Below are 22852 nucleotides of genomic sequence, written 5' to 3' on the forward strand. Positions count from 1 at the left end.
CTGAAAATCCACACCAAGCCACAGAGGCACTGTGTGGCCTGGGGCAAGTTTCCTTCCCCTTCTGTGCCTCCATGCCAGCCCTCTAATCTGAGGAGCTCCCAGCAATGGAGCCGCAGGCAGCCTGCCCAGAGGCTCTGCTGCTTTTCTGACAGAGTGAGATCCCTTTCCGGCCCTGTGGTTTTCCCCTTCCACTGCTCCTTGAATTGCTGGAATATGTGCGGGGCCTGGGATGCCCTTGAGATGGGCAGGCCAAATGGGGAGCTGGCAGCCCCTTCCCATCTGGGGGCTGAGGCTCCTTTAATTTGGATACCTTAAAAGGCTTGCGGGAGCAAGGGGCCGGGTCCTTATCTCCTGAGCTCTGGACAGTGCCTTATTTATAGCCCTGCTGACAAGAGGCGGCACCTAGCCAGCAGCCGCATGCACGGTTGGGGCAATCCAGCAGGGTGGTTGGCCCTGCGCTGCCGTGGTCCCCTTCGGTCGGGCTGGAGGGCAGAACACAGGAGCGGTAAGCTTCCTCCTCTCCCTTGCCACTCTTCCTTCCCCATGTCTGTACAGGCTTCGATGCCAGCCGTGTAGCCTTCGTGCCCTGGGAGGGAGCTCTCTGGCACTGTGGACTTGCAGACCCCAAGCACAGACCCGGGGGGCACCAGCAGCTGGGTCCCACCAGCAGCCAGCTCCTGCTGCAGGGAGAGAATGGAACCTGACCTCCCCAAGTGGATAGCAGGTGCCTCGGGGAATATAAAGGACTCAGAGAGCACCCTTTGCTCATCTTTCCCTCTCTTAGTGGGAATCTGAAACTACACTGAGTTTTGAACACCAGAAGGTGCTTTTTCTTAAGAGGAAAAAAAGAAAACAAAAAAAATATATAGAATAAACACTGGAGGGGGAAAACCACAGTGCCAGGAGCTTTTTCTCCCTGACAGAATTTCCGGATGTTTCGGGGTGAGGAGGCAAATTACTGAGGAGTCTGATTACCCTTGGAAAGTGTGTTTATACAAGATGACTTGTAACGGTCGATGGCTCAAAAGTACAGATAGCTGTTGTGTGCTTAAAGGGGATGCATTAATATTTTACTAATTTCTAGAGCAGGATATGAGCAAGTGCGCAGTACCGAGTAATGCTGGGCCGATTGGGCAATAATGTTAGTACTGACAAAATGACGTATTATAACAGGCATCATGCATACAAATGGCCTATAGTCATAATTTTTGCGAGGCACCTTATCAGGTCCAATCTAAAAAAATATATTGTCAGGTCCGTTTTTTTTTTTTTTTTAATACCTCTAAGGTCCAAAGAGAGTATTCACACTTGTGTTATTGGCTGATGTTACTTTATCACATACTTGCTCTATATAGGTCTTTTGTCGTTCTATTTGTTTCTTGAAAAATGCTATTTGAATTTTTTACTGCTGGGTTTATAACAAGGTGTGATCTAATCAAATCGATTACATTTTGAGATCTATGCAATCTTACAAGAGTTTTTAATGACGTAGCCAGCTAATCAACTCAAACGATTACATTTTGGGTGCTTTATTCTAAAACTGAGAAAGTATTTCTGGAGGGCCTGAGTTGGTTAGGGATCTGACTCTTGATCTCAGCTAAGGACATGATCTCACAGTTCGTGGGACTGAGCCTTGAGTCAGGGTCCATGCTGACAGCATAGAGCCTGCTTGGGATTTCCTCTCTCTCTCTCTCTCTCTCTCTCTTTCTCTCTCAAAATAAATAAACTTTTTTTTAAAAAAACTTTAAAAAATTTAAAAAAAGAAAATATTTCAACGTGTAACTTCCACAAAGAGTTGCTCAGTTTCCCCTAAAAGTATTCCCTGACTGCTCACTCAAACTTGCTTGCCTTTAAACACATTTTGCACTATTAGATTTCATCATCCCATTAAGTGCTTCCAGAATTTTCCATTGGTTCCAGATCCCTGAGGCTAGGCCATATCATACTTCTCTCTGTAATCTGATAAATTCTTAACCCAGGGATCTACACACTATCTACTGGCATCTGAAAGATTTCATATTTAAAATAGGTGGCCAAGAAACTGAGTTTAAATCATCTTCTCCCCACGGTCAAAAAACAAAGTTCAACTGAGTAAATTGTAAAGATCGTGTTGGTTTTATTCAATGATTCATGACCAGGCAGCACCCCACCCAGCAGGTAGAAAGGAGCTCTGAAGAGCTGTGCAAAATGGGAGACTTCTCTAGACAGAAGGGAGCAGGAACAAGGAAGTTACAGTGGACAAAAAAGTGGACTGGTTATTGCAAGACTACTTTTCTTTAGGGAATGGCAGGGGTCTATCTGACAGATGACTTACCTCTGGTTGCTCAAGTGATTCCTGATGGACTGGTCTCCAATTCCATTTCTGGAAGAGACCGAAATTGTGATTAATTTTAAGTCTCAGTTTGGTGAAGTGGAATTTAGTATAAGTGACTCCATTTGGGGCCTGTTGTTTTGTTTTTAGCACCACTGAAGAAGGAAGTGAAGGGGCCCCTGTGTGGCTCAGTTGGTTAAGCGTCCGACTTCAGCTCAGGTCATGATCTTGTAGTTCGTGGGTTCAAGCCCTGCATCGGGCTCTGTGCTGACAGCCAGCTCAGAGCCTGGAGCCTGTTTCAGAGTCTGTGTCTCCCTCTCTCTCTGATCCTCCCCTGCTCATGCTGTCTGCTGTCTCTTTCTCTCTCTCTCTCTCTCTCAGAAATAAATAAAACATTAAAACAAAAATTAAAACAAAAAAAAGAGAAAGAAGTGAAGAAATTATGTTCATAGTGTTTATATTTTCTTTTGTTTTCTCTTACTGTGCAAATGATCACCGTTGAAAATACATTCAAGCAGAGAGAAGAAAATGAAAAATTATGGGTAGTCTTAGCACATTCATTTTTATCTTAACTATTCCTTGATTCTAAGAAGTCCCTGATTTTAAGACCAACCATTAATTTAATACTAGCTTTACAAAAAAGGAAAAAATTTCTCAACTATGTTGCCCAGATTGATATATTTTAAGATGCATCTGAAAACAACAAATTACACAGGGAAACATAAATTATAATTAAGAAAAATATATATTATCAGAATATTTGCTCACCAACTTTTGTTCAGTTTAAGATTAACGTCCTTTTACTATGTATTCAAACTTTAATTCTTAAAAAATTGGTGATCTTTACATGACATTGCAACTTCTTTCCTTTAGCTAGAATATTCAAATACCCATAATAGCTGGCAATAATAATGATGGGAAGTAAAGAAACATAAACTGAGCTTTAGATAAGCAATTTTTATCAGAATATAACTAATTGTAAAGTATAATCTGCAGGCTCCTGGGTAGCTCTGTCGATTAAGTGTCTGACTTCAGTTCAGGTGGTGATCTTGCAGTTCGTGACTTCGAGCCCTGCGTTGGGCTCTATACGGATGAACCAGAGCTTGGAGCCTGCTTCAGATTCTGTGTCTCCCTCTCTATCTATTCCTCCCCCACTCAGGCTCTATGTCTCTGTCTCTCAAAAATAAACGTTAAACAAATTTTTTTAAAGTACAATCTGCTCATTTCTACACTATTAATGCAACCTACTGACTACTAAAAATCACTCGACCATCTTGTGCCTTGATCTGTATGACCCTCAAAAGCTTAATTCACTGATATTTTTCATTATCACTGATGCATCAGCCTTTCATCTTTTAGTCTCCAATATACCAAAATGAGGATGAAAAATAGAAAGGAAGTAACATAAGTGCTTCCCAATTTGATATTTGACAGATGTATTTCATAAATATCATTATTATTTTTTTTTTAATTTTTAAATGTTTTATTTATTTCTGAGAGACAGAGAGAAAGACAGTGTGAGCAGGGGAGGATCAGAGAGAGAGGGAGACACAGACTCTGAAACAGGCTCCAGGCTCTGAGCTGGCTGTCAGCACAGAGCCCGATGCGGGGCTTGAACCCACGAAGTGCAAGATCTGACCTGAGCCGAAGTCGGACGTTTAACCGACTGAGCCACACAGGCGCCCCTATCATTAATTATTTTTAAGTGTAAGCTTGTAAACATCAATTTAGAGGCACCTGGGTGGCTCAGTTGATTAAGCGTCCGACTTTGGCTCAGGTCATGATCTCGCTGTCTGTGAGTTCGATCCCAGCTCTGGGCTCTATGCTGATAGCTCAGAGCCTGGAACCTGCTTCAAATTCTGTCTCCCTCTCTCTCTGCCCCTCCCCCACTTGCTTGCTCTTTTGCTCACTCTCTCTCCCGCTCTCTCTCTCTCTCAAAAACTAAATAAACATTAAAAAAATCAATCTTAACTTTTAAGTACATTTTTACAATTTGGAGCCTTGTTGAATTTAAAAGATAAATTTTTGAGAGAGAGAAGAGAAATAAAAATTCATTTTTAACAGAAGACTTTTGTTACAGTTAAAATGTAATACTGAAAAGTTAAACTGAAATGAAACCATACCAAGCCAACGACTCATAAAATATGCTCCATGTGTTTTATTAAGAAGATATGTATAGGGGCACCTGGGTGGCTCGGTCCAGTAAGCATCCAGCTCTTGATTTTGGCTCAGGTCATGGTCTCGACGTCCATGAGTTTGAGCCCCACATCAGGCTCTGCAGTGACATTGTGGAGCCTGCCTGGGATTCTCAGTCTCCCTCTGTCTCTGCCCCTCCCCTGCTCATGTGTGCACGCATTCTCTCTCTCTCTCTCTCAAAATAAAGTAATTAATTAGAAAGGAAAAGAGTAGAGTAGGCTCAAAAAATGGCTCAAAAGTGATAGAGCCATTGTATGGAATGTATATAGTCATTGAAAATAAATTTTCAAAAGTAAATAAATTTTTAAAAATTGGAATACAAAGCTATATTTGTAACATATGATCTTAACTGTGTAATAATATGTATATACACATTAAAAATATACAAAATTATTGTTTCTATGGGATAACTTTACTAGCAATTTTATATTTTCACTACATTTAACATAATTTGCTAAATTCCTACACTAAGACTAATCATGGGAGATTTTTATAATTGCAAAATTCTTAGCAAATATAAAGCACTTGAATGATTACTGGCAATGATAAAAAGTATAACTAACAACTAGAAGGGCCAGCCTTTTAGAAAACTATAGCTATAGTGTATTGAATGATTGCTGTATCTGGGTACTAGTATTAGCACATTTCACATTCCCAGCCACCCTACAGGCATTATTATAATTACTATTCCTATTTTTTAGATAAAGAAACTGGTTTAGAAGAGTGTTATCCACTGCAGAAGTTGCAACCAAGTTTAACCTCCTCTGGCTTCAAGGCCCTGGTAGTCTAATTGGCATTAGAATAACAAAAGAGCGATCTTAAGGTCATATGCAATGAATAGAGTGGTTTGAAAGGCACTTTCATACACTGTCAAAACAGTAGGCAATGTTCCTACAGGAAGGACATAAGCGGGTAAAGTTTACACCAACAGAGGTATGGGGCCTAGAAGAAGTAAGGAATTACAAAAGGCAGAGACAGGTGGGGAAGAATGTGAACAGTATGGAGATGGAAGTAAATGGGATTTGCCCAGAATGAAGGGTGTGTCCTACGGGGAAAAGATGAGCTAAAGTGTGTGTGTTGGGCAGGGAGGGGTAGCTTAGGGACAGGGGTGGCTCTTCTCTTCGTACACTTCTAAAAACCAACATTCTGTAAGAGGAAATGAAGAGGTACGTTGGCTCCCCAAAGTAAAAGAGAAAAGTAAACTCTGTAACGAATCTGAACTGGGACTGGTTTGAATTCCAAACGTAAAACAGAATGAAGCTCTGGGCTAGAGAGGTGATAGCTGCTGACTGGCTGTGAGTGTTTGCTACATGCCAGCACTGTTGTCAGCGCCACACCTGTGTACACACACACACACACACACACACACACACACGCTCATGTGATCTTCACAGCAGCTCTGTCAAGAGCACTCCTGGTTTCCCAGCATGTAGATGAGGACAGCCAGGCGCTGAAGAGTAAGGTGCTCAGAACCAGTAGGTGGGGAAGCTGGGAGGTGAACCCAGGTAGTACGGGGCCAGGGCTGACAGGAATCCGACCAGAGATTGCTGGAAAAGTCTCTATAATGGAGAAAGAACCTCACCTTAAAAGTGGGTGAGGGCTTTCCACCTACCCTTTATGCTTCTGTTTTCAATTCTTCCTTTATTTTTAGCCCTTTCTCAAGAGCATGCGAAGAGTGTTAATCTTCTTAGTCATACCCATGAAAGAAGCTAGCACAGTGCCTTGTACACAGCAGCTGCCTAAAAAATATTTGCTGAACTAAATTATATGTAATTCAGGAGTAAGAAGTGTTAAGATGTGTAGGAAGGAGCCAGAAGCTTTCCTTATTAGCTAGTACTTTCCCCCTCTGTAATACTGGCTTGGAAAGAGGTTTGATATTCCTTTTCCATCCTTGATACACAGAACAAAGACATAATTAATGATCATAATAATGCCTCTTTAAGTGGAATTTTCATTGGGCAATAAACACTAGTATTTGATGATATCCTGGAGGAGTAAATTCTTTGACTTGGAAGTTTGTATTCACCAAGTCAATGTGGTGTGTCTGTGTGTGTGTGTGTGTAAATGTGTGGTGTGTGCATGTGTGTGTGGTGTGTGCGCATCTGTGGTATGTGTGATGTGTGCGTGCAAGTGTGTGGTGTGTGGTGCATGTGTTTAACTGTGTGGTGTGGTGTATGTATATGTGTAAGTCCTGGGGGCTGTTGAAGGAAGGGAACGAGGATTGGAGATGCTGTATAAATTCATCAGGAAACAATTTTGCTCTCTCCAAATATATTTTAGTAAACAAAAAAGCAGGTGAGAAATAGCCTCCTTATTTCATGGCCCTACCTCTAATTACAGCGAATGATTAACTAAATATTATGCCCTTCTGGTCCCTACGTCAACAAGACTTTCCAATCAGTTAGGTTCCGAGAAAATAGAATAACGTGTATGCAATGTAAAGAAAGCCAAGCAGTATTGTAAGTGCCTAAGACAAACTCCTTTGACGCACCCCTCTGTCTACTCCTGCAAATTGAAAAGGCAAAACTCCAATGAACAGTTGCAAACGTGTTGTCACTCGAATTAACCAGCATGGGCAATCATCCAAGTGAGAGGAGAAATACTCACGACCGAAATGCCATGTCTAATAGACTCTCAGATGGAAAAACGCTGAGGGTAGCAAGAAGGGCAGGCTGAGGATCTTCTAATTAAAATAGAATTCTCAATACGTCAGAAGGTTTGGAAATTCATAGTGGCATGTTCAACAATCTTTGAAATAATGAAATTCGGATAGAATGGATAGACCCTTCTGCCTTGTTGTTAAGAAGCTGCAGTAGCCAATCGTCCAGTCTGGCTGTGAATTTGCTCTAGCAGGATCCTGGCACCCTGCCCTGGGCTGTTTCTACTTTTATACACAACACCTCACTGGGTCCTGGGGAACATCTTCAAACCTCCGCCAGCCTCAGGCAGGAACAGCTAAGGCAGCTCCAGAGGCAATCATGAGCTCACCTGAACCACAAGTCTCCTTTCAAAATTTGTTACCTTATTTGTAACTTAAATCAGACTGTGTCTCATAAACCCTCCAATGGCTTCCCAAATCAAAATAAAATCCTAATGCTATGTAACCTACAGAGCCCCACATGATCTAGGCTCTGAAATCTGACCTCATCTCCTTCCTTTTCCCCCTCCATCAAGGGTGCTCCAGTCATACTGCCTTTTCCCAACTGGGCCAAGTAGTTAGTTACCCTGCCCCCAGGCCTTTGCACTTGCTGGTGCCCCTAATCCATCAGGCTCTCCTTCAAGAAAATCACATATCTCCTTCCCACCACATCTAAGCACCATCCTTGGGCATACCATTCAAAATTATACTCTTTGTCACTCTCCAGCTCCCTGCCCTGATTTTCTCCTTACCCTGATTTCTTTCTTTTTTTTTCAAAGCTCTTATTATCTCACACACATACACACACAAAAGTGACATGTGTATTGGTGTCTATCTCTCCCCTATTAAGATGTGAGTTCCAATTAAAGCAGAGAGTATCAGTTGTGTTCACTGAGGTATCCCCATCACCTACAACAGCAAGCGGGGCATGGTAGGTGCTACATAAGTGTGGGTTGAAAGATGGAGGATCAGATAACATTTTTATATATTTATGAATTCTTAGAATCCCTTTCACTGTAATTCATATGCCCTTGGCCATCGCAAAGTGCTCATATTAGGGCCTACGTCTAGTACTCCAGGTCCACAATTTAAATGTCCTTTCAAAAACTCCCAGTACACTTGCATTTTGTAAAGGGAAGAAAGAGGTACTGAAGAGTGCTAGGATTTCAACTCTGACACTTACAAGGTGCTCAGGCAAGACTTCAACTTCCCAGAAACCCACTTGAAACATGGGGATGATAGCCATAACTTCTTAAAGTCCCTGTAAGGCTTAAACAAGGCAATAATAGTAATAACGGCGATCATTAAGTGAGCTCACACCATGTGCCAGGGAGCAGACTGTGCATTTGACTTGCTTCATGTTGTCCTATCTTCACAGCAGTCATGGGGTATAGGCATTGTTATCATCCCAGTTTACAGATGAAGAAACAGACAGGAATCCAGAGAGGTACCTTAGCTGTGCAGATGTAGTTGCTGTATGAGTTTCTTATTGCTGCTGTAACAAATTTCCCTATGTTTATTGTCTGAACGCAATGCAAATTTAGGATCTCACAGTTCTGGAGGTCAGGAGGCTGACAGGGACTCAGTGGGCTAAAATCAGGGTTTCTGCAGGGCTGGGCTCCTTCTGGAGGCTCTAGAGAAGAATCTAGAGGAGAATCATCTCTTCCAGCTTCTAGAGACTTCCTGCATTCTTTGGCTCCACCTTCAAAGCCAAACTGTAACATCTCCAATCTCTCTTGATTCTGACTCTCCTGCTTCCTCTTCCCCTTATAAGGACCCTTCTACACGGGGCCCAGTTGGATAGTCCAAGATGATCTCCCCATCTCAAAACCCTTTGCTTAATCACCTTTGCAAAACCCCTTCATAAGCTGTGGACATGAGGACATGAACGGCTTTGGGAAGCCATTATTCTGCCTATCAGTTACACAGAGAAAGACCCGGGATTTGAGTCCCAGCCAATTTCTTAACCACTACACTTCTGTATTACACAGCAAGCCCTTTGGTATTTAGTAAATCTCTTTTCCTTTGCTGTAATGAACGGAAAAAGGAAAGCTTGGATCCCAGATTTGAATTTTGTATATGACATTAAACAGAAAGGTTTGCCCCTTTCTGCCCTGCTCCCTTATAATATGGGATGCCAAACACTCACAGTTAACAGTTAACAGTCATTTAACAGATAATCAGTCTTGTCTCATCCTCAAAAATACTATTGACGCTCAAGAAACCACAGACATTTGGTAAAAGTGGTGGTGAAGTGGAAATGAAAGCCTTGATTGGAGACAGGCCAAGCTCCCCCATGGGAGTGAGGGGTCCAGGAAGTCCAGGGTGGGCTGGAGCCAGGATGCCCCATGGTAAGAGAGCAGACCAGGAAGAGCCCATTGACACCCCATAGATGGTGGGACAGTCTGGGGCAACCTAGCTCAGGGTGCTCCAGTGAGGCACAGACAGCCCAGGGATTCAGGTGACTTGGGACAGGGAGGTGGCCCAGGTCTCAACAACAAGGACTGTGGGAATGTCAGCAAGCTGTAGAGTGGTCTGATGCACCAGAAACAAAGGGACTGGGCCAGTGAGACTATGTGTCAGCCCCATGAGGTGGTAGCAGGCCTCCACACGGGGCTGGCGGCCATGATAGTTTCAACCTCTCAGGGTCTGGAAAGAGCCCTGCTCCACCAAGGAGTGGGAAATAAGGCAGAAGCCTTACGTGGGTGCAGAAGAAGTGGGATTGCAGGAGGAGAGCAGAAGCTGGGAAGGGACTGCAGTTTGGGGAAGTTGGGGTATCCACAGCTCGGCAAGCCCTTGACTCCCACCAAATCTGTGCCAATTGAACTATATCCCGACTTCACCTTGAGTGGCACAGGGCTGTCCTTAAATATACACATATTCCCCTTCCACTTGAGGATGGCTCAGGAACTGCCACAGTGGAAAGCGCTCTCTGCCTCCAGGTAGGAAGAGCTGGGGTAAAGACTGTAAGGAGGCTTCTGTCTCCATGACATCCATGACTTACCATGACCTTGAATTTTAGAAACAGGAACCCATTTGCATTATTCTAACACTTGCCTTTAAGTATACATCATAGATTAGAAATCAGGGGTGAATAAACACATGGGCTATATGTTTTTGTGGCCAAGCAATAATAATAATATAGATTGTGTGCTATAGACATATTTCCTTAATTTCCATGCTAGCGTGACCATAGAATTTATGGTACAAACGGGGTGCTCTGAAAGGGAAAGAGAGTGCTTTTAGTAAGTACACCAGGCCAACAGGTATAACTGGCAATCCAGTCCCTGAGCTCCAGGCTTCATTCCCATGCACCGAGGTTCCTGGGGAGCTGCCTTTGCTGGAAAATTAACTGTGTAGAGGGATTATTCAATGCTCACAAGCTTCCTGAAACCACAGACATTTTTATTACTTTCACCAGGTAGATAAGAAACTTAGAAGAAGCAGGATTTCTTTTAAGGTGCTAGGGTACTGGCCACAGAGTTAGAATCACATGTGTGCCTTTCTTCAAGAGATGATTGACATTTGAGAGCTGCAGACCCCCCCCCTCACAGCTTGATTTCCCTTTAGGACATGTTCCTAAATCGGGTGCTTTTCTTCTCCGCTGTCACTCCACGAGTTCATGTGGGAACCATGAATTCAAAACTCTCCGTTGCCTGAGTCTGCCCTAAATGAGGGCTGTTCAAATGAAGGGTCCTTTTCATAATTTCACAGCGAGCCATAAAATGTATTTAATGGCTTGAGTCCTGCATATTTCTAAAAATAACATAACGTTTACCAGATTTTTTTAACGAATTAAAAAGAACAGATTATGTCTCTCATTGTAAGAAGAACTATTTCGTGACAATGTTTTTTCAGGGCTGTGTGTGGGGCTATGTGATATGGTTGTGACTTAAAAATGCACTTCCTAGTGCGAGTTGCTGTCAAAGTGTTGGAGATTCACTGCTATAAACTGTTATTTGCAGATTTCTTTTCTCCTTTCTCCTGGACCCTAACAATGGGGAGACACCTCGCTTCCTCCTATACGCCCCTCAGCCGCCCTTCTCTAGGCAGATGGCTCCTTGCCCCTTTAGGCTAGAACCAATGAAATGGTATCCTACCTGATCATTTGTACAAATGGGAGTCTTTGTGGGGGAAAAAAATGAAAACAGAATCCAGTGCCTTCACCAAAGAGTGAAAGGGAAACGTGAGTAGAAATCTCTGAGAAGCTTCCAAAAAAAAAAAAGCCAAACATGGCTAATCGTCAGGAACTCCACACTTCTGGACGGTCTCCTTCCCCTGCCCTCTCTGTGTCTAAGTGTGGAAGTGCAGATTGTTCATGTAGTGTGTTCTAATTCACCTCCCTTCTGTGCCACGGAAAATGTAAAACAAATCATAGCCTGAGGCCCTGGCCCCTTGTGCGTTGTTTCAGGGTGTCTGCAGCAAGCACCGGGTTTCCAGCCGATTCCTGTAATTTGGCAGAAGGGGTTGGGTGGTAGTTAAGTGGTTACCCCCACATCAAAGGCTGCTTTTCAGGACTGCTGGCTAGGGCAAGGGGGTTGAGGGGATGTTGGGGGAGAGAAGAAGGGAGCCACCCTAGGCAGGATGTCTGAAGGAAGATTAAGCAAACTGCAAAGGTATTTTAATAGACACCCTGTTTCCATTCTTTACCATGTGTTTTTCATTCTGTTTTTGGTTACTTTTGACTTGAATTATGGAACTCTGTCTCTTGGTTAAGGTAACTTATATGCAATTGCTTTTGTGCATCATAAATGAATAGTGACTTTTTTTGGCTGGGGTTGGGGATGACAGTAAGTAGCCAAGACAGAAAGCATGTTGCCTTTCAGAAAGTTGGACATGTTTTCTCTTCTCTCTTCCTTATGGGAGCAAAGAACGCCTGTTTCCAAAAGCCCGGAGCACTTTGACAAATGCAGATGGTAAAATCTTGCATCCACTAGGAAAAAGCAGCCCCAAGGATAAAGAGGTGTGGCCATTATAATGCCGCGGAGGAGGGAGCAGACATCTTTCCAACAGATGGGCAGGATGTCAGATAAATGGCCTTCCTGCTGCAAAAATGGGGTGGATTCAGCTGAGGTCTAAAGCAAGTACTTCCTCTTTCTGTACCACAATCTCTTCTCCTCTAAAATGCAGACAATTATATTTGTAAAAGGCTATTTTTAGAGGTTATGACATTTGCTTTGGAAATCCTCAAGTGGCTTCTCAAAGAACTGAAAGTCAGGCTACGATTTCCAGTCATTTAAAAGTTGCCCCGGGTTGCTCTCTCGGCCCTTCTCAACAGCTGGGTACCACCAGCTACCTGCATACAGTGGCAGAATACAGAAAAATCTCCATTCCTCTGTGGGCAGAGATTAGAGATAGAAGGGGAAGAGAGATCTTAGGGCCGCCTGACACCACTGTGTGAGTCTGGCCCAGAACACGGCCCTCACCCTGTCCCCAACCTGTGTCAGCCTACAGGCCAACTTGTTGCTTTCCCGTGTCATCCCAGCTGCAGGAAAAGGCAAGAAGTTGAGAGTTGACTGAAACCTTTACTCTGGTTTCCTAGTTGTCTGGGACACATGGCATCTACTGAGAAAAATCCAAATGAAAAATAGTCATTTTAGAATGGTTTTGGTATCTTAGCCCTGGCAACCCATGGTACAACTGATCTAGACGGTTGTCTTCTCAGTCAGTCAACCAATCAAATACAGAGGACACAAACACCGAGCTGAAGATGTAATCTGGTGGCCATATCAAACTGCAGACCATATTTCATTTCACTGAGATTTCTTTCATCTGGGTCATTAGGTTGTCAAAGATAAGTCACATCTGTCAGGACAAGAAAAAATTGGCAGAAAATTTATTTTAGTAGTCCTGATGTTTTTAAGTGGCTTAAGGTTCCATCTGTAGATTCATGTCTAATCTAGAGTTACAATCTTATAATAAAAAAAAAGTAAATCAAATCATGAGGAAACTATAATTCAAAAAAGACACAAACAAACCATGCTTGTCTTTGTAGATGACTCATTGTTCCCGTGACAGTTCTACTTCCTCGGTAGCTTTATCTTATCTGAGAAGCACCAACTAGCCATCTACTCTGTGCCCCCAGGCAATCCCCAAGCACAGGTCTGTACATGACGCTCATCTCCACACCCATCTGGCCACTGACTTTGGAAAGCCAGGAATCAGTTATAGTTCATAGGACTCCTTGTTTTTCTCAGCAATGACACGAGTATCTGAAAAACCCAAAGTTAAGAAGGCAAACAACTCCCAAATAGGAGCATACCAACATGACTTTAAGCCACAGCAGTTATTTCTTACTATCACCTTTCCTTTTCGATCCCCATCATGGCCTGGATCGCTGCTGGGCCGGCACAGGGTTCAAGGACCTGTGTGTATACTAGGAAAGACAGTCCTCCACTGCCTCTCTGCACTGGGGCAGGTCCTCTGGCCGACCCTCACTCAGGGTCCAAGGACTCCAAGAGACGTGGAAAGCTGAGGGGAAGAAGAAGATTGAGTACCTAACTCTGGTCCAAATGTAAAAATAGTGTGGTGAGGAAATAGAAATGTATTTTTCATTAAATCAAAGAAACAAATCTGGAAAATTAGATCCTAGCACGCTGAGTCCCTAATGGCAGGAACTGTGATTTATGAGGCCAGCACGGAGCCGTGCCTCCTGCATGGTAGGTGTGCCTTGATTTAACAGTGTCGTATCTGTGTAATGAGGAGTGGATACATTTGTCTTGCGGCTCAGAAGCACCGGCTTTCTGTGAAGTCATTGTGAATACTCTCACCCAATACACAGCACCCAGTGACCAGGCATGCAGATCTCTGGTCTCCTCCTTCTTAAGCCCCAGCCAATAACCTCAAGGAGAACAAAATACCACCATGAAGCCCCAGCTCACAGGAACCAAATCAAATTTATGAGGACTCTGTCCTAGGACTCCACATGAAGCTGGCCATTGTCCCAAGCTGTTAGCTCTGGGGCAGCGACTACGTTCACTTTATTCTCACTTGAGAGCTTTGTTCATCAATGGAGCCCAGACCACATGCAATGTAACCAGAATCCACAACACTCCCATGGGGCTGACCTATGCATAACACAGGGCCACCAGGCCACTGGGCCACCATGGGCTCTGAACACCTCCAAGGGCCCCATCCATGGGTGTGGATCGAACCCTTGCAGCTGAGTGACTTGACATCTCTGAGAGAGACATGCCTTTCCCTTTTCTCCCAAACCCTGCCACCTAGTTCTTCCTTGGCCATCCCTCTTTCTGCCCAAGTCCCTGTGATTCTTCCTCAGGTTACAATTAGTTGTGAGCAGTTTGCTCCTCTTATTAGTAGAGGCATCATCACTTGAATCATGTCCCTCCAGAATTCTTGTGTCAAAGTCCTAATCCACTGTATCTTAGAATAATATGACCTTGTTTGGGAATATGTTTGTTGCAGGTGTGATTAGATAACTTTGGGGAGGGTCCTTATCAAATATGACTGGTGTCCTTATAAAAAAAGAAAAAAGACACATTTGGACACACAAACACACACACAGAGAATGCCATGTGAGCACAAAGATGGAAATCAAGGCAATGTGCCCACACACCAAGGAACGCCAAAGATTGCCAGCAAAGCACCAGAAATCAAGTGAGAGGCAAGGGACAGATTCTCCCTCAGAGTTCTCAGAAAGACCTCACCCTATCAGCCCTTTGAACCTGGACTTCCAGCCTCTAGAATTGTGAGACACTAAGCTTCTGTGGTTCATGCCCCCAGTTCCATGACTTGTGACATTTTGTTCCTACAATCCTAGCAAACTAATTCATGGGAGTCTGGTGGTAACTCTCTCAGAAGATACGGCATTCTCTTCTGAAACCTGGCCCAATGCACCCCTCCACCCCCCACTGGACACATCCAGGAAGCCTGGAGTATACAGCTTTCTGCAGATCCACATGTCAGGTACAGAATAGTCTCCTTTATAGGTTATAGGCATGCATTAAACTAAGGAACAAAATACCCAGAGACATGCATACCAAGGAATTACATGTATAAATACACTTCATAGAGAGATGAGTCCTTTTGTTTTACTTCATTTTATTTTATTTTTTATTTTTGAGAGAGAGTGTGTGCACGCACGCAGGGGAGAAGGGCAGAGAGAATCTGAATCAGGCTCCATGCTCAGCACAGATCCCGACATGGAGCTTGATCCCATGGCCCTGGGATTATGACCTGAGACAAAGTCAAGAGTCAGCCACTCAACTGAATTCTATTCACTTCGGTTTGGTTCGGTTCTATTCTATTCTATTCTATTCTATTCTATTCTCACAACGAGTAGTCTATTATTTTATTTTTGTTTTGAGAGATGAATCCTTAAACAAGACACAGCACACTACACATTGACACAAACCTCAGTCACAGTTATACTCAAAAATATGGTGAGTGGCAGAACTGAGACAGCTTTCAAAAAATAACACATTACAATATCTCATTTTATGGACCCAATTTTCTTGATACTTGCAACTCAGACCTACCTGACCATCTGATCATATTGCTCTCTTGGTTCTTGTTGGTGTTGTTTAACCCATGGATCTCTATAGCTTATTTTCAGTTAGAAGAAAATGAGTGGTTTCTATCAGGATGTAGCCCTATGGTCCAGACAGCTCGCTCTGTTGCTCACCTGTCTGGCTATCAGAGCATCACACTAGAAGGCCATGGATTCAGGAAGTCAGCTCATTCAGCCCAGCTGAACCTTGAGCAGCCTTCCATGGCTGTTTGCAGAGTCCAAACTAAGAACAGATGTGAGACATGAGCTATACATGCTGGCTATAAATCTCCACCATCCACTTGGATGATTGAAATTATTCCACCCCCACCTCTATGACAAAACATAATAACTGCCCAACATACAGTGGTTTAGTTCAGTGGTTCTCAGTGTGTGGTTCCTGCCCCCTATATCCCTTTCAAAGGGTTTGCAAAAACAAAAACAAAAACAAACAAACAAAAAAAACCCACAAGCGATTTGCAAAGTCAAAACTATTTTCTTCACACTTGTTCACTGTGTGGACTTTTGAGCACAAAAGCAGAGGGACTCTTGTAACTTAGCAGGAATCAAGATGGCAGCTCCTGTCAGGGAGGCTAAACTTTATCTCTACCTGGAAGGGTCTTCAGGTACATCTGAGACTTAAACTGACATAATAAAATTAATAAGAGCGAAGCACACAGATTCTTACATGTACATGGGAGCCTCCACAGGACAACAAATACCCAGAGTGGTGCTGGGCATATGTTTCTGTGCCAGGTGGCACAAAAAGAGGCAATTGTGAAAAAGTAACAGAATATACAGGGAACTGAAAGGAAGATAAGAGGCATTTTGACAAGGTCTGTTTGAATAGATTTTCTCTCCCTCAACTCCCCTTCCAGTGATGAGAATATTTCTTTCCTCCTGGCACAGGGGGGACGTCTTTCACATGGGAATACATCTCCTGCTTTCAGGAAGAAAACAGTTGACAGCATTCTTGCACCTGCTGTTTTCAAGTGCCTTTAGCATTTTAGCTTAAAATAATCCTTATACCAAAGTGGGATATTTTGAGTGGCCTATTCTGCTGCCCTTCAGGCATTAGTTCTAATCACAAGATGTGACACCCTTATTCTCATCCTTAAATGTATGTATTTTGGCCAATGGTGAGAAAGCGCCACATACTGCATATTGGTCCAATGCCTATGTTTTACCCACAAGACAGCATCCCAAACTTGCAAGGTATTTTCTCCCTCCTGGGGCCAAAATTGAGTCTTTTACACATGAGAAGATGCTCAACATCACTAATTATCAGGGAAATGCAAATCAAAACCACAACGAGATATCACCTCACACCTATTAGAACGGCTATGATCAAAAAGATAAGAAGTGTTGGTGAGGATGTGGAGAAAAGGGAGCCCTCATGTACTGTTGGTGGGAATGCAAACTGGTGTGGCCACTATGGAAAACAGTATGAAGTTTCCTCAAAAAAATTAAAAATAAAACTTCCATATGGTCCAGCAATTCTACTTCTGGGTGTTTATCCAAAGCAAACAAAAACACTAATTTGAAAAGATATATGCGTACCCATGCTTATTGTAGGATTATTTATAATAGTTAAGATATGGAAACAACCGAAGTGTCCACTGATGTATGAATGGCTAAAAAAAAAATATGGTATATATATATACAGTGGAATATTACTCATCCACGTAAAAAGGAAATCTTGCCATTTGCAACATGGATAGACATTGAGGGCATTATACTAAGTGTAATAAGTCAGTCAGAGAAAGACAAATACCATATGATCTCTTTTATACGTTATACATATATATATATCTCAAGCTTATAGATACAGAGAATAGATTGCTGGTTGTCAGAGGTGGAGGTTGGAGAATAAGAGAAATAGGTGAATTGTTTGGGTTTCTTTAATTTAAATAAATAGAATAAAAATCTTTGTGCATTTCTTTTTATGTACAACAAATATATGCCAGAATAACCTTAGGGACAAAGGATGTAATATGACATTCCTTCAGCTACCGTTGTATTACAGAAAATTATAAGCCACAGGTTACTGAGCAATTAAGAAGCTATACAGTAAGCAGCACTTAGCTTAGCTGTTAACTCTAGAGTAGCTTCGGTGAGACATGGTATTCTTCTTTTCTTTAAGAAGAGAGTGGAAATTTTCTAAGAACAGTGGAAAGTTTCCTTCTTCTGACAAGGAAAGAAAAATCGGATTTTATGCCTCTTGGTCGTGGAAAATTTCTGTCCATTTTTGTCAAAGGGTGAAGCAAGAGGAGGCACACAGAGAGAAAGGAAACAGTGGAGAGGCTTTGCCTTGCACTTTTGAGAGTTTCTTCCTTGCACTGGTTGAGAAGGAGAGACTCCAAGGAGACACAGCGGGTGTTCAGAGACTGGTAACGGCCAAATGGCTTGCTCGGGAGGCAGCGTGAGGGAAGCGAGGACACCAGCAAGACCTGGGCCAAACACTCTCTTGATCTGAATGTTGTCCACACCATTAACTTGAATTTGGGGCGCATCAGTTGGGCTCTGTGCCACAGTTTTCTCATCTGTGAAACCCCCCTATGTTGTTTCCTTTTGTTCCATCAGACTTTTTACACTGGCATCTCCACATCCTCAGTCACCGTGAACTCAGCCTGACTCAACTTGGCTGTGCTGTCACTTCACGGAAATGGATTTCAAAACTCAACCAACAGCCTCTATATTGCCTCGTCCAGGGGACTCCCAGCAGCCCTTAGCTCATTCAGTAGTGCCAACACTACTGGCACTGCTACTAGATATACTTTAGTTGTCAGCATAACCACTGTCTCCCCAGACCCCCCACCCCACCCCCTGGGAGCCTTGCTCTGTCTTTATGGACTTCCTCCCTGCCTGTCCCTTAAACCTTAGAGGCTGTGGGAACTTGATCTTTGACCTGTTCCCCACAATCCACCATCCTTCTTGGGAGACTTAGTCTACCGCGTTTGTTTGTTTATTTGTTTGTTTGTTTGTTTTAAATTACTTTTTGGTTTATGTCCCTTATGCCCATCTCTCCAGTTCTAACCTTCCCCCTTGAATCTCAAGTTCAGACAGGCTTCAAAAAGCTCTTTGTATGGCTGTCCCCAAAGTGCTTCAGTCTCAGTACATCAAAAGCGAATTTATCAAACTTGGCTTTTTCTATTTTCCTGATGATGGTGGTGGCTCACAGGTACCCAAGTCAGAAGGTTGAAATTACCCTAGGCTCATCTTCAGTATCCAATCATCTCTACCAATTTCTACTGATTTGACATCTTTAAAAAATTCTGGAAATGGACACCCTTTCCCATTCCTACTACTACCTCCCTGCCTTCTTTTCACAGGACCAGCAGAGCAGCCTACTGTCCTGGGTTGGCTTTCCTAGGAGCAGAGTCTGGGAGGAAGTAGAGGGAAGGGGAATAAGGTACAGAAGGACACAGTTTCAGGTCTAGTGCCAGCTTCAGCCTGATCCCGCATAGGCGTCTTGGGTATAGATCATGCCTTGGGTTTGACCTAGTCTGAGGAAGGGAGCTGGGCTTTCACATTGCCATGCCAGTCAGTTTTTGCAAAGGACACCCCAGGAGGAGTAAAGGAGCCCCAGTAGCCCAAGGGCAATAAAAGGGACCCACAGGAACCCAACGGGGTCTAGGCGGAATGCTGACAATATCTCCATACACCTCCTAAACGAGCCCTTGGCAGATTTCTATACTTCAGCCACATTTATCTACCAAAATCAAAGAACTGCTCAGATGAGCCTACTACTTGGACTCTTTAATAAAAAGTCTTCTAATCTCTAAGGAGCACTCTGTGAAAACTGGCTTTCTTCCCCATCTTAATAGGTATCAGAACTAGACAGGGGGAAGGAGTCTGTGTTAAAATACAGCGTGGTCTTCTGAAGATTCATGCTGCACACCAGCTCATGAAAGGCTCTGAAAAGTCCTGCAGTAAAGAAACCTGTTTGCTTGTTCAGCCAGGGAATTATTAGCCCAATCTGACCTTAACTTGAGTGCTTGCTTGTGTGTGCCTTGTGGGAGGCACCCCTTACACACCACCGTCTGCAGTGCCGACCTATAGGACAAAGTTCCTCAGCATAGCACATGAGGCTCTCCGTGGGCTGGCCTCATCTCTGGCTCTAGGAATGCTGAACTGTGCACCAAGCCTTGACATGGACCCTGTCATGTCACAGGGGCCTCTGTGTCCCATTTGTGCTGTACAACTGAGCTTTCTGTCACAGCTCAGGTCTGTTGCCGTCCCTTCTGGGAAGCTTTCCTGAGACCCTTTACCAGTCAGGGTTCTCCAGAGGAACTGAACCAGATCACAGAGACTGAGAAGGCCCAAGATCTGCAGGCTGAGTAGGCAAGCTAAACACTTAAGGTAGCCAGTGTTTCAATTTGAGTCCTAAAGCAGAAACAAATCAAAACAAAACAAAACCTGATGTCCCAGCTTGAAGGTAATGGGGCAGAAAATATTCTCTCTTACTCTGAAGAGTTGGTCTCTCTGTTCTGTGGACTATTAGGGATGGCAACTGCCTTACTCAGTCGGTCCACTGATTCACATGTCAATCTCATGCAAAAACACCCTCATAAAAACACCCCAAATAATGTTTGACCAACTCTCTGGGTACCCCGTGGCCCAGTCAGCCTGACACATAAAGTAAACCATCACAGATGTAAGTGTGTTTCTTGTGTTCCCATCACTTTTTTCTGTATCACTTTTTTACCATCTTAAACATTTTTAAAATGTTTATTTATTTATTTTGAGAGAGAAAGAGAGTGGGGGGGAGGGGCAGAGAGAGAGGGAGAGAGAATCCCAAGCAAGCTCCACGCTGTCAGCACAGAGCCCAACATGGGGCTCTATCTCCTGAATCAGGAGATCATGACCTGAGCCAAAATCAAGAGTCAGATGCTTAATTGACTGAGCCACCAGGTGTCCCTCATCTTAACCATTTTTAAGTGTCCAGTTCAGTAGGGTTAAGTTTATTCACATTGTTGTGCAACAGATCTCCAGAACGTTTTCATCTTGTAAAATTGAAACCCTGTACCCATTCAACAATAACTCCCCATTCCCTCTTCCACTTACTCCCAGCCCTGGCACCAACCATTCTTTTTTTTTTTTTTTTCCTCTATGGATTCAAAGACTCTAGGAACCTCATGTAAGTAAAATTATCCAGTCATTTGTCTTTTGTGACTTGCTTATTTCATGCAGCTTAATGCCCTCAAGGTTCGTCCATGTGGTAGCATGTGATCGAATTTCCTTTCTTTTTAAGGCAGAGTAATATCCCAGTGGGGTGGGGTGGGATAAGCAAAATCCCCACATTTTGCTTATCTGTTCATCCATTGGTAGACACATGGGTGGCTTCCACATTGTGGCTGTTGTGAGCAAAGCTGCAATAAACATGCACGTGCAAACATTTCTACGTGACTCTGCTTTCAATCTTTGGGGTATATATCCCAGAATTGAATACAGTTTTCGTATCTTAACTCAGACCAGATCTTATTGGAATTACGTCTTTACCAGGCTGCCTCCCTCCCTGCCGGTCACACTGGACTTTAAGCTTTGGAAGGGAGTGGCTGAGTTTGATTCATGCTGGCAGCATGGTGAGGGTGAGCTACTTAGCAAATAACCATTTCCTGTCCAGTAGTTTCCTTGTGCCCACCCTCCTCTGTGCGATTGCTATGAGGATATCATGAGCTTTTAATGTCAGAACAGTCCCACATTCCAGAATTGTTCACAAATTCTCCATTTCAAAGAAGAAACAGATTCTAACTAAAACCAAGAGTAAGAGACAAGGGCTATTAAGATATGCTTGAAAAGAATTAAGGAAAACAATGTTGCACGTTACATTTTGTTTTCTTTAAAAGTCGCTCTGAATGTGACAGCATTGATCTTTGGTAATATTCTTTCTAAAGTTATAATTTGTTTTTTTTTTTTAAACTTAAAGACTTTAAACATCTTAAGACTTGAACTTAAGGGTAATACTTGGAAATTATGATGATGGCCTTTAATTTTGCCCATAGTTTAGGATACAAAGGGTGGCAGTCTGCCTTAGTTTTAGGATCAGTTTTAGTGGCTGAAATGAGAACGAAAGAATCTGAACATCTAAAGTGATATTAGTTGCCTGGTTGGTTCTGTTGGTAGAGCATGTACATGACTCTTGATCTCAGGGTCATGAGCTTGAGCCCCACACTGGGCGCAGAGCTCACTGAAAAAAAGAAACAAATAAAGTGATGATGGCAGCGTGCACACATGTGCCCACTGTGCCCATTGTGTAGTTCTTTCATTGACGTTCACATTCCTCACCTCCTGCTTTTAAATTTCATGAAGATCTCATAAACGGGCCATGGGTTCAGGGCCAAAATGGCGGACATTTTGTAAATGGTGAGATGGAACTTGGAAACCTTAGAATAAAAGTCCTGTTTGTATGGGTCCTGTGATACCTTACCTGATGTGGGCTTAATATGCAACGTGCCCTTTCCCCAAAGAACTCAGCATACTTCTATCATGTAACGTTTTCAAATACTCAAAGCTGTGTCGGCACCTCCTGCCTTCGGTTTCACAGCACTGTGAGCTTCTATCACAAAGAATTACTCACCTCACTGCTCCTCTCTTGAGTGCTTCAGCATTTCTTTCTCCCTGTGTGGATCCCTTGGCTTCCAGTGTAACAGAAACACAAGCTGATACAAGAAGACATGCATACCATAAACTTCCCTCTGCTACACTGTGCCAAGAAATCCTTTTGGTCTGAGTAAGACAATCCAACGTGTGGTTTTCAACACCAACGGCATCTAGCTGTGTAATATGTGACATGTTTCCCAGAGATGAGCAGTTAGGCGAGACTTGAACAGGCATTGCCCTAATAAATCTGCTGGCAAGTAGCTTACCAGCATTTGGAGCATTATCTGTTGAAGGACTAGCCCTACCAGGGGTGCTCACTTCAGCTGTGTGGCCCCAGGTCTATTGGGGGTTATTTCCCTCAATATGGCACAGGCCCCATTATTGTCAGGACCATGAAAGGAGACAGACACCAGGCTTCTAGAAAGTGGAGGAGTTACCTGGGTTTAAAACTCATGTCTCTGTCCAGCCAACAAGCTGCTTCTGTTTGGGAGACAAGTCTCTACCACTGCCCTCCCACTTCCTGGTGTCCTGACCCTGGTGTGAGCACTCCTCTGGGGGCTCTGCCTTCCAAATCACACGTACTGCTCCCAGCTCT

The 22852-nt window shown here is 43.4% G+C and overlaps 1 protein-coding gene across 1 annotated transcript in view; it reads left to right on the plus strand.

Moving 5' to 3' along the window:
* Positions 1 to 426: 426 nt before the first annotated feature.
* FHL2 (four and a half LIM domains 2) overlaps positions 427 to 22852 on the plus strand; it is a 68238-nt gene continuing 45812 nt past the window's right edge. Inside the window, exon 1 of the mRNA XM_077749319.1 lies at positions 427 to 505. The gene's annotated coding sequence lies outside the window, so the exon portion shown is untranslated. The remainder of the gene's footprint in view (positions 506 to 22852) is intronic.

Source organism: Crocuta crocuta, unplaced genomic scaffold, assembly GCF_008692635.1.
Source record: "Crocuta crocuta isolate KB4526 unplaced genomic scaffold, BGI_CrCroc_1.0 scaffold118, whole genome shotgun sequence".
Classification (NCBI taxonomy): domain Eukaryota; kingdom Metazoa; phylum Chordata; class Mammalia; order Carnivora; family Hyaenidae; genus Crocuta; species Crocuta crocuta.